This window comes from Triticum urartu, unplaced genomic scaffold (assembly GCF_003073215.2).
Source record: "Triticum urartu cultivar G1812 unplaced genomic scaffold, Tu2.1 TuUngrouped_contig_57, whole genome shotgun sequence".
NCBI lineage: Eukaryota > Viridiplantae > Streptophyta > Magnoliopsida > Poales > Poaceae > Triticum > Triticum urartu.
Window position 1 is genome coordinate 18149 of NW_024116395.1, and position 12245 is coordinate 30393.

The 12245-nt window shown below is 40.5% G+C and overlaps 1 long non-coding RNA gene across 5 annotated transcripts; it reads right to left on the reverse strand.

The window, feature by feature from the left end:
* Window positions 1-1639: 1639 nt before the first annotated feature.
* Window positions 1640-7298, reverse strand: LOC125529573. Of its 5 annotated transcripts, none has more exons than XR_007292698.1 (6): window positions 6814-7298; window positions 4518-4561; window positions 4247-4390; window positions 3490-3573; window positions 3120-3204; window positions 1640-2174 (listed from the first exon to the last, which is right to left on the reverse strand). It is a non-coding gene; the product is annotated as an uncharacterized LOC125529573 (long non-coding RNA). The 5 variants fall into 5 exon arrangements; XR_007292697.1 differs by having other exon boundaries at window positions 3106-3204; XR_007292696.1 differs by having other exon boundaries at window positions 3154-3204; window positions 6814-7297.
* Window positions 7299-12245: the final 4947 nt, after the last annotated feature.

Here is a 12245-nt window from a genome sequence, read left to right on the forward strand (position 1 = left end):
ACGACGATGGATTTATTTTGTAGAAATTATTGAACTCTCATGCTTCACTTATATTATTCTGAGAGTCTCTCTAAACAGCATGGTACTTTGCTTTGGTTATGAATTTAGTCGTAATATGATGGGCATCCAGGAGGGGTATAATAAAAACTTTCATATAAAGTGCATTGAATACTATGAGAAGTTTGATTCCGTATGATTGTGTTGAGATATAAAGATGGTGATATTAGATTCGTGCTAGTGAGTAATTGTGGATTGCAGAAATACTTGTGCTAAAGTTTGTGATTCCCGTAGCATGCATGTATGGTGAACCGTTATGTAACGAAGTTGGAGCATGATTTATTTATTGATTGTCTTCCTTATGAGTGGCGGTCGGGGACGAGCGCACTAGTGCAGAACCGGGCAATAGCACCGGTTCGTAAGGCCCTTTAGTGCCGGTTCGGTAACTGACACTAAATTGTGGGCACTAAAGGCCCCCCCCCCTTTAGTACCGGTTCAGCACGAACCGGTGCTAAAGGGCAACCACATGGCACGAGCCAGCTTCGGGGGCAGGGAGCCCTTTAGTACCGGTTGGTGACACCAACCAGTATTAAAAGGTTGGGGGGGGTTGGGTTTATGATTTCTTTTTCATTTAATTTTGTGTTTTCCATTTAATTCTTTTTCGTTTACTGGTATTTTACGATACTACATATTGTACACGTTATGCATATATATAAATAAAATTTCTAGTAGAACCGATCATAATATATATATATATATCATCGAATGTCTCACAACCACCATTAATTAATTCACACATATATACACACATGTGTGTGTGTGTGTGTGTGTATATAGTGTTACTATTCATCATTCAGGGTGCAGCATAAGTTATTCTTCACCCGAGGTAATCTTACGATCCCTTCCCAAATAAATTAAGTTTAGAACATAAATAGTTACATGCATATTGATTCAATATGTAAAATTTGGTATAAAAAACAAAATTATAGGTTATAAGACCAAAAAATTCACATTTTATGGATGTTTTACACTATGTTTTTACATTCGTAATTTTACATAATATAAAATATTTTTTACGGCGAGTACATATTGTCTTACAGTCTCTTTTTATGTATGAAATAAGAAAAAAATTACGAAACGTAAAAATACGGTGCATTGATGTCAAAATAGAGAGGGTGTGAAGAATAACTATTCCTCACCCAGGATGACGAATAGCGCGACCCTATATATATATATATATATACAATTAGCTAGCTATCTACAATTCCTCCTAATTGGTGCCTTCGGAGCCAGTGGCATTAGCCTAATTTGTGCCTTCGGAGCACGATAACAATTGGAAGTGGTTCATGGGGGCGGTAGCGGGTAATAGTATTCTCCTTTGGGATCTATGAACCGATCGAGCAAAAATCCCGCTATTTCCTCTTGAATTGCTTCTATGCGGTCCTTTGTTAGGAGCTTCTCCCGCACCTCTTTGAACTGTTAAGAAGGAGATCAATATGCATGTGTATTAGTTGTGTGACTAGATATCGATAATGGTGTAAAAATCTATTATATACTTAAAACAGAAGTAAAACAAACCATTACGTGCGTCCACATAGATTAAATTATTTTGATCATTTATTTTATCTTTTAATGGCTGAGATTAAAATATGGAAACGTTACGTAAAAATATGTGTACATGTACAAGTAGTAAAACATGCCACGTACAAACAACACACATAGGTTCCATCCGAACGTCAACTAGCCCGCAGAAACAGAAAAAAAATATTTCAATCAATGGGTCAAGGAATAAAAAATAATAGGAAATCTAAACAAATAAGGACAACGATTGGACCTAACCAGACCTCACATGAGAAACTTCCAAAACAGGAACCATGACACGAAAAAAGACCGATCTGCTTTCTCCATGGTCACAACCACCTGAACCCACACACCTCCACCCATATATAAATGAGTACAACCGGCCGCAGAAGCACACACCCAAAGAATTAGAAGTCAGCAAAGACGTCACACGCGACTAGGCAACTCGACGTCGACACGAAAAGCCACCTCAGCCACCTCCAGCCGCTTCACTTGACGTCCGATGAAGTCACGCCAAAGCACGCTCAACGCATGACGAAGCCACACCCAGCTACTCCAATCGACATCGGAAGAAGGGACGCCAAAGCACTTTTGGCCTGAATCATTAGATAATTTAGTAATTGTTATTAACAGTCTTATTTTCTCTAGATATAATCTTTATGAATATTGTATCAATTGAAAAATTGTTCCCTATTAATATTCAAGGCAAAACACTATGGCATGTAACAAGTTGAGCGACTTAAATACAAGGGGACATCACTGGAACATTCAAGTAAAACAAATGTGAATACGGGATTCAGTCAATCCTACCACCGATGAGCTTATTAGCCTAAATATGATACACGTGCAAAGTAACATCACAAATCGACCAAATAATCGGTGCGGAGATCCCAGACAAAGATGACGATCCGGACGGATATGAAACTGTGGAAAATTTCATGATGCACGGGCCTTGCAGAGTGTCAAATACAAAATCATCATGCATGATTGACAACAGACGCACTAAGCACTTCCCAAAAGGATACATGAGGATGGCTTTCCAGTATATAGAAGGCGAGATAATGGAAGGAAGATCAAAAAGGGAGGAGCAATGCTCAACGATAGATTTGTCGTACCCTACAACGGAAACCTTTTGGCCAATTCCAAGCTCACATAAATGTCAAGTGGTGCCAAAGGCCAAGGTCAATCAAGTACCTACCTATTTAAGAACATCCATAGAGATGACGACCAGGTAACAACCTTGCTAAAGGGAAGAGATGCGGCAAATGACTATGATGACATCAAGAAATACCTAGAGATGAGATACATATCAACAACTAAAGCATGCTGGCAAACATTCCTGTTTGATATACACCATCATGATCCACCAGTCGAGAGACTACCATTCCACATTAAAAATGAGCAAGAACTTATTTTTCCGGACTCGACTGACATAGAGAAGATAGTAAGAAGGCCAGGATCCACGAGTACTAAGTTCACTGAGTGGATGGAGGCAAACAAAATACATGAGGCGGGAAAAGAATTAACCTATGCAGAATTACCATCAAAATTTGTATGGAAAAGCGAAACCAAAACCTGAGGAGCGGAAAAGGGGCTTCGCTGTTGGGAGAATCTACTATGGACACCCTACAAGTGGAGATAGAGAAACTAATGAGGCAAGCAAGAAAAACAATAAAGGACTATCCAGACATAGAACTACGAAATGCTACAGAACTTGAACAACTTGGGAACAGAATGATAAACGAAGAACTTATCTACGACATGGAGGCACTAAAGAATGTGCACGAAACCATAATAAGCAATGTCAACCACGGCTAGAAAATGACCTTTGATGCAATAATAGAATCAGCTGAGAAAGGACTTGGAAAACAGATATTTGTAGAAGGCTATGGTGGCACAGGCAAAACTTACCTATGGAAAGCAATTACAACGAAGCTACGATCAGAAGGAAAGAAAGTGATTTCGGTAGTATCATCTGGCATTGCAGCTTTGCTCCTATAAGGTGGAAGAACAGCGCACTCAAGATTCCACAATAAATACCATGGAAGAATCAACATGTGAAATAAAACAAGGATCACATTTGGCTGAACTGGTAAAGAAAACCTCGGTGATATTATGGGACGAGGCTCCTATGACAAACACTGCTTCGATGCACTAGAAAAAAGCCTTAGGGATATTCTAAGGTTCACAAACCAAAATAGTGACGAAAGGCCATTTGGTGACATGACAGTTGTGCTAGAAGGCGACTTCAGAAAAATACTTCAAGTGATAACAAAGGGAAAGAGAGAGCAGATAGTAAATGCCTCGGTCAAAGGTCATACCTAAGGAAGTACTTTTAAATATTTTTCTAACTGAAAACATGCGGCTAAAGTTTGTCAGAAGATCCAATACAAAAGCAAAATGTGGCCGAATTTGCAGAATGGATCAAATTGCGATAAAAAAATGATGAAGCAGATGATTGGGTAAGAATACCTAAAGACCTACTTCTACTTAAAGGAGAAGACCCCAAAGAAGAGATAGTAAAAATCACGTACCCAAACTTGCAGCAAAACTATCGTAACAGTGAATTTGTCGAAGAAAGAGCAATACAGTGTCCAAGGAATGAAATAGTTGAGAGAAGATAAATTACTACATAATGAGCCAAATACAAGGTGAAGAGATGACATACCTATACTTGGACACTGTATGCAAGGCAACAATGAATTACAACACAATGGAGAATATGTGTCCAGCAGAGTTCCTCAACAACATGACCTTCCCAGGAATTCCAATCCACGAGCTAAAACTGAAGGTAGGCTTGCAGGTGATGCTCCTACGGAACATCAATCAAGCGGCAAGTTTATGCAATGGCACAAGAATGACTATCACACAGCTGGGCAAAAGGTACATTGAGGCACAAATAATCACAGGAACACACGTCAGTGACAAGGTATACATACCTGAAATCATTATGTCACCAAGCGACTTGAAGTGGCCCTTCGTGCTGAAAAGAAGGCAATATCCTCTATCAGTTTATTTTGCAATGACCATAAATAAAAGCCAATGTCAATCCCTAAAGAAGGTGGGCCTATATTTGCCTAAGCAAGTCTTCTGCCATGGGCAACTATATGTGGCATTATCAAGAGTCACATACACAGAAGGATTAAAGGTGTTGATTGACGACACAGAGTGCCCAAGCGAAGATAGCGCAAAGAATATATATAGTATACAAAGAGATCTTCTAATTTTAGAAGATCTCTTTGTAAATCATGACCTTAGTAAGAACATGACAATGCATATTATTATTGCCATACACTGCTTTCATGCATACAAATGCTAACAAGTATGTACATGTAGCTTCCTTTCTGTATGACGATAATCAATCGGTACATATTAATTTAAAAATATATACTCCATTTATTCTTATTATAGCGGATGAGCTTTAAAGATGAAAAGGTTACGTAAGACATAGAGCGCGTACACAGTAGATCATTGACACATCTACAAGGAGTTCTCTTTTTTTCCCTAGAGAGGATGTACAGGGAAGTCCAACATGCATACGTACACATTCTAGTTAGAAAAAGCAGACCAACTTCAACTCAAAAAGAAAAGGCACACCAACTTTCGTGAGATAACACACGTATAGGAGAGTCCAACACGCATACAAAGACATTAGTTAGAAAAGGAAACCAACTAGAAAGAGCAAACTACGAGAGGTCTGTTATCGGGAATAAAAAGCACATACATGGCAGAAAAAACACAAGAAGGTCTATACCAAATAAAAAATGCCTTATCGGATAATAATGAATATATATATGAGTCTTCCCCAGACATGTATGCCGTACATGGAAGAGATGTGTCCCTGTCTATCTAGGATTCTAATTGAATGCAAATCTTATTTTTGCAAAAAAAAAAAAATCAACACTAATTTGCAACTCCCACATGCACGCATGCAAACAGGAAAGCTAGCATACATGTATGCGTGCTTATCTCCATACTTGCATGACAAATAAGAAAATAGACACCTATAATACTATAGCTAACACATCAAAATATCCCATACACTTATCAACCTACCGCGCATTGAATACAGAAGCGATGAGCGTCCAACTAATTGAAATATCAAATCCATAGATTCGTACAGGATCTGCATTAGATGAGTTAAGAAAACATTGTATCTGGTGAACACCCAAAAAATTGGTTTTAAAATTAATTTTGTAATAAAAAATGTTAGGAAAAGAATCAAAGATATTCTATATGAAGTCCATAAAAAAGAATCCAGTAAATTAAAATAAGAGGATAATTTAGCAATTTTCAATGAGTAGTTACATTTTATTAGATGAGCAAGTTACATACTAATTAATAACCAAAAGATAAGCATGATTGCAACTGTATTGTCGTAATCAAGGAATGCAATTAAAACATGTTTAGGCGAAGGAACCGAGATGATAAGGCGAGACTGAACAATGTTTAGACTTGATCTCATGGCGGCAATTTTTCAAAACAATATAAAAACATAGCCAGACACTAAGAGATGAGATGTGGAAGAGGTAAATCATGACCTTAGTAAGAACATGGCAATGCATATTATTTTTTCCATACACTGCTTTCATGCATACAGATGTTAACAAGTGTGTACATGCAGCTTCCTTTCTGCATGGGCAGAAGTTTTTTTGAATAATAACCACTCTAATAAACATGATTCTCAGAAACCATATTAGCCGACAAGATTCCATAATCAAGATAAGAAACTATATGTGTAGCTAATTCAGACGCCTTACATTTGTGTGTGCACCATATAACATTGTGTATGTTCACCATATAGCAGTGCCTCTACATGGTAATTAAGACGCAAGAAGCCAACAACAAAACTAGCCGCACCTAAATTGCTGAACTTGAAAACTTAACCTGCAGCTAGACGCGTGCATGTCTCACATTAAGTTGATGCTTCTGTTACCTAGATCGGTAAAAGTGCATCTAAAATTCCTTTGTTTTACTGTCAATCAATAATTAAATGCAAGGGTCTGTTGCTAGGTTCAGTTAGACTTAATTCCAGCAGATCCATATGTTTGCTTTACTGTGTTCTCTACTACAGAATTCAGAGAACAAGTATAAGTGCACTTCTCCACACAGAAATTTTTGGTATAATTTCTGATTTCACACGAAAAGTTGTTTAGTAACGGGAAGATAAAATCTTATTCTGATTTCTAGATCATTCAACTTAAACAAAACTTATATGGCTCAAATAACACTTACATTTGGTAGAAGTCTGGACAGCAGGAGGGCAACAACTAACATCGACTCGCAGAAGATACTCACGTCTTGCAGATATTTCTTCATCCGCGAACTCCCTCAATGCCTTCGCAGCTCCAACATCCAGAAACTCCGGCTACGACAACTTTGAGTAGCACAACCCGCGTTCTCACTGGACATCTCCGTGACCGCGTTGCCAGAGTCGACGAGTTCGCCGAGATCCACACGCTCACCCAGCCACATGTGACACCACCAAGGAAGAAAAATCAGGAGAAAAGAAGCGACATGCGGATCTGGGATAGCATGAGGATTAGTTTCCTAATGGGGCACATCGACGTCGTCCTTCGCCGGCGGCAAATTGGAAGAAATGGCAGGTGTGTATGAGGTGCCTGGTGGGGATCGTATGGGAGGAGAGTTCTTTTTTTTTACTGAGAGGGAAAGGAGAGAGAGTTCTATGTAGATATCTTTTTAGGGCTGAGAGTTCTGTGTAAATGATTGGGACTGGGACTACCGGCTATTTTACTTAGAACAAAATTTATACGGAGTGGTAATCATCTTCACTCTAATGGGCTTGCAGAAAAGTATGTTAGGCATGACACATAATACATCTTTTCTTTTTGCGGGAACACATCATACATTGGCTATGCAAGATTGGGTGTGTGTGTGTGTATATATATATATACATCCTGGGTGAGGAATAGTTATTCTTCACCCCCAAGAAGTGCATAAATGAACCCGAGTACATATGAACCCATTTTGAAAAACACATTTCTAAATTTTAAAAAAATATGGAAAAAAATTGCACGGGTACGTCTCCATGTTCTATGTGCCTGCATAAAGTTTCACGGAAAAATAACTTTTTTTGTGGCCGGTGCAAAAAAGACAAAAAAATTATGTCGTGAAACACTATTTAGAAGCACTGAAATTTGTCTTTTTTCGGAGGCAAAACAAACAGACATTTTTTTCATAAAACATTGTGCCGCGTACACATATTTGCGAACATGTATGCATGATATTTTCTTTTGATTTTTTTGACATTTTAAAACATGCTTAAAATGCATTTTATGAAAAGTGGGTGCATATGCCCCTGAGTTTAGATGGTGCCCTCTCCTTCACCCCCTCTCTACTTTGACGTCAATGCATCGTATTTTTAGGTTTTTTAAATTTTGTCTTATTTCATACGTAAAAAGAGAACGTAAGAAAATATATACTCGCCGTAAAAAGTATTTTATGTTATTAAAGTTACAAACGTAAAAACATACATAAAAATGCGATATTTATGGTCTTATAACCTTTTTTTGTTTTTTTATACCAAATTTTATGTAGTGAATCAATATGAGTGTAACTATTTGTAATCCAAACGTAATTTGTTTATGAAGCGACCGTAAGATTACCTCGGGTGAAGAATAAGTTATTCTGCATCCTAGGTGATGAATAGCAACACTATATATATATATATATATATATAATATATATACACTTCTCGGTATACACAGATGCAAACATTAAAAACCATGAATGTGCTGGTGAAAAATGCTCTTAAAAAGATGGAACTTATACTTCCCCCAGAAAATAGATGAAACTTATCCATTGTTATTCAAAGGATCAGATATGATACAAATCTTTATATTTTTCACCATTAGATAATCAGCAAGATTAGTAGGAATCAACAAACATTTTTGAATGATAGGAATATATATATATAAATTACATGCCAAAATTCATGTTGGAAAATAAACAACTTTTAGCATTTCTCGATGTACTATAAACAATTCAAAACGAATGTCATTTAATGCGAGAAAAAATAAGAACAAAATGTCAGGCCAAACTAAAATAGGAGTAGATAGAGAAATTGGAAACTACATATGAATAGTGAGGCTCTAAAAAATATTATAAAATTATGTACACTACATGTTCAAATTCATAAATTCAAACAGAAGACATCAACTGCCCCAAATATAAAACATAACAAAAACTACTCTAGCCGCGCAAATGCGCGGGTGCACCCGCTAGTTGTGAATAGTGTTCTGACAAACGTACCCACTCCTGTCTTTGAGATCTGCTCCTTTCGGACGCCATCATGCGAATGTTCTCACAAACGTAGTATGCAGATAGATTATTCCCCGCCGCCTGCTTCAGGGCCTTTACGAGAATGGAATTTGATCAGATAATAATTAATCAAGCATGATAATTAAAGAGATGGAAGCTAGCTAGTATTACTTAATTACTTACCTGGGGTCGATACCATTTCAGATTTTGTTTCCATGGGCCTGGAGTGGCCCTGATGAACTTTGCCCAAGCCCTGCCCGCCGACAAAGAAAATGAATAAATTGGTTATTAAATAGTTGTTATTAGGAAATGACAAACTAATTAAATAGGCCGAGATATAGTTAATAATGATTGAAATTACCTGTTGACTATCCCCTTCACGATGGTGTAGTCACTTGCTTTGTTAAGTACTGAGTCTAGTACTTCAACTGTTCCTTCATCAACTTTAATGATTAACAAGATCCAGTGAAATCTGCATGCACACATGTTTGCATGTCTTAATTAAGCAGGCATATTTAAGCAAAAACATGTAGCTAGCTGGTAGGCAAAAACAGAATTTGTAATACAAGACAGTGTGACTCACTCGAAGTTGTAAGGAAGCAGTATATCTTCATTGTATTTGAGGCGCTTGAAGAACTCTAGCATGCTTTCCTCTACACTTTTTTCGTAATATGGATCTAATTTCCATGTGTATTCATTAGTGGTATTTGGGTCAACGAACCCAATGCCATAGCGTCCACCTTTTTTCATTTCATAAATCTTCATCCTGCATAATACCACATAAAAGAATATAATGAGGATAATTACAGGTCATGATTGATCAAAATGATCACTATAGCTAGCTTGAGACTTAAATTACAAAAAGAAATCACTTACATACAATAGCAACTGACGATAGATTTGTCGAGTGCGTCCTGATTGTATAGCTGAAATATTTCTGAATACTCAACGGTCACAGCTTTCTCATGGTAGTAATGATCCTTCTTGACATTCACCATGAGGGACTCTCGATTGGAAATCTTGGTAATGTCCATGTACCATTGATGCAATTCATACATTCTCGTTGGGAGCTTCTTGACCTCGTCTGGCTCGACCAAAGGTTGGCCACGGACATATTTCCGTTTTATTTCCTCCTCTCTAGTCGAAGACATGGGCTCGATATCGAGGAGTTGTCCTACAGTGATCATGAGCGTTTCAGCCTGCTCAATATGCTCCTCGATTATTACCACATTGCCCAGCCCGGGAACGTTAACGGTTTGCCCACAATAATATTGGGCGCGCCTACTCTCATGTGTTGTTGGCACAACAAGCGGGGGGATTGATTGCACCGCCCGTTCTCCCAGCTGGGGAATGGTTTTACCGCTCCTTTTGCCAGCTGATTTCTCGAGCTCGAGCTCGCCTCTTTCTATAGACGTGCTCGATTTAACTTCTTGATGTGGCGCTCATAGTCTGTGTCAACAGGCTTGGGAGCTGGTGCTCTAGCCATACGAATGAAGTGGTCAATCTTTTCCATAGGCACTTTCTCCCTTGGCGGCGGTGGAGGTTTCGGTGCAAAATGGGCTTCCACCTCGGCCTTCGATATGGCTATGTTTTCCTCCTCGGACTTGTCGTATGGCCTCTGCGGAAGAGGCGCGAGGCTTGGACCATATTTAAATCGCTTGCCTCCGCCTGTACCTCCAGTACTACCTCGACTTGTACCGCTACACACCATAGCTGAGGCGGCTCTCTTCTGTGATTGCTGAGGTGGCGAAGACGGCTGACGTGGCTGAGTTGGAGGAGGAGGAGTGGCCTGAAGTTGTGCCGGACTTGGAGGAGGAGTGGCCTGAAGATGTGCCGGACTTGGAGGAGGAGTGGCCTGATGCTTTGCCGGACTTGGAGGAGGAGGAGTGGCCTGAAGCTGTGCCGGACTTGGAGTAGGAGTGGCCTGAAGCTGTGCCGGACTTGGAGGAGGAGTGGCCTGACGCTTTGCCGGACTTGGAGGAGGAGGAGTGGCCTAAAGCTGTGCCGGACTTGGAGGAGGAGTGGCCTGACGCGTTGGTGGACTTGGAGGAGTAGGAGTTTGCTGACTCTGTGGCGGACTTCGACGAGGGGTCGGATGACGCGGTGTCTGTGGCCTTCGAAAGATGATGCAATCCTTTCATCCATAGGATGATACGATGGTTGGCCTCTCCCAGTGTGTGCTCATCGTCACCTCCAGGAATGTCAAGCTCTAGCCCCGAATATTGGTCCACCACCTCATCAACCAAGACACGAGCATAGCCCGCTGGAATCAGGTTGCAATGGAAGGTTGCCTTGGGGGGATTTGTAAAAGCAAGGGCGTCCGCCACCTTCATGGATATGTTCTTCATTTTGAAGTGTAGCTCGCAGTTAGTGTTCTCCATGATGTCATCCACTGGGTAGCTATCCAGCAATGCGTCGCCCGGGGCGGAACCCACGCTGCTTCTCGACATGGACGGGATGGTGCTATCCAATGGTGGATCATCCGTTAGCTGCTGCAGCTGCTGAGACCCCCTTTGCTGGCTAAGTGAGTCGATCTGCTCCAGCTGCCGCTGGAATTTGACTGCCAAGTCCGCGTGCGCTGATTCTAGGCCTTGAAGGCGTTCGTAGTCTAGCTTCCTCTGCTCCTCCTCCATCTTCCTCTTCTTCTCCTCCGCAATCTTCTTTCTCGCACGGGTTCTGTAGTCGGTGTTCCAGTCCGAAAACCCCTCATACCACGGAATAGCGCCCATGCCTCGTGTTCTTCCCGGGTGTTCAGGATTTCCTAGGGCACGCATAAGCTCGTCGTTCTCTCTGTTGGGCTGGAACACCCCCGATCGAGCCTCTTCTATTGCAACAAGTAGCTTATCTTCGGCTCCGTCCAAACATGCATTCTTTGAAACTTTGTCTGTCTTCGGGTCCAACTCCCCCCCATGCGCATAGAACCAAGTCCTGCACCTGGGGGGCCAGCTCAATGTTTCTAGAGTGACACCTGCATCCACCATCTCTTTCTCAGACTTATCCCGCTTAGGCATTCCCACCGCATAGCCACCTGGCCCCAGCTTATGGAACTTATCCTTTTTTGCGGCATTGGCCTTGTTTATTCTCGACCGTTCCTTAGATAATCCCGAATCCTTGAATTTCACAAAACCGTCCCAATGAGCACTTTGCTTCTCTAGTGTTCCCTCGAATATTGGAGTCTTCGTTCCTCCCTTGACGTACTTGGCCCATTCATGATTCTTGTGGTTCTTGAATGCAACTGCCATCTTCCTAAGAGAAGCGTCCTTGACTTCCTCCACATCTGCATCTGTGAAATGATCTGGTAGGGTGAAATGTTCCATGAGCGTTTCCCAAAGCAGAGGTTTTTGTCTGTCCTCGACAAAAGTAACTCCTGGACGTGGCTTTGCTGG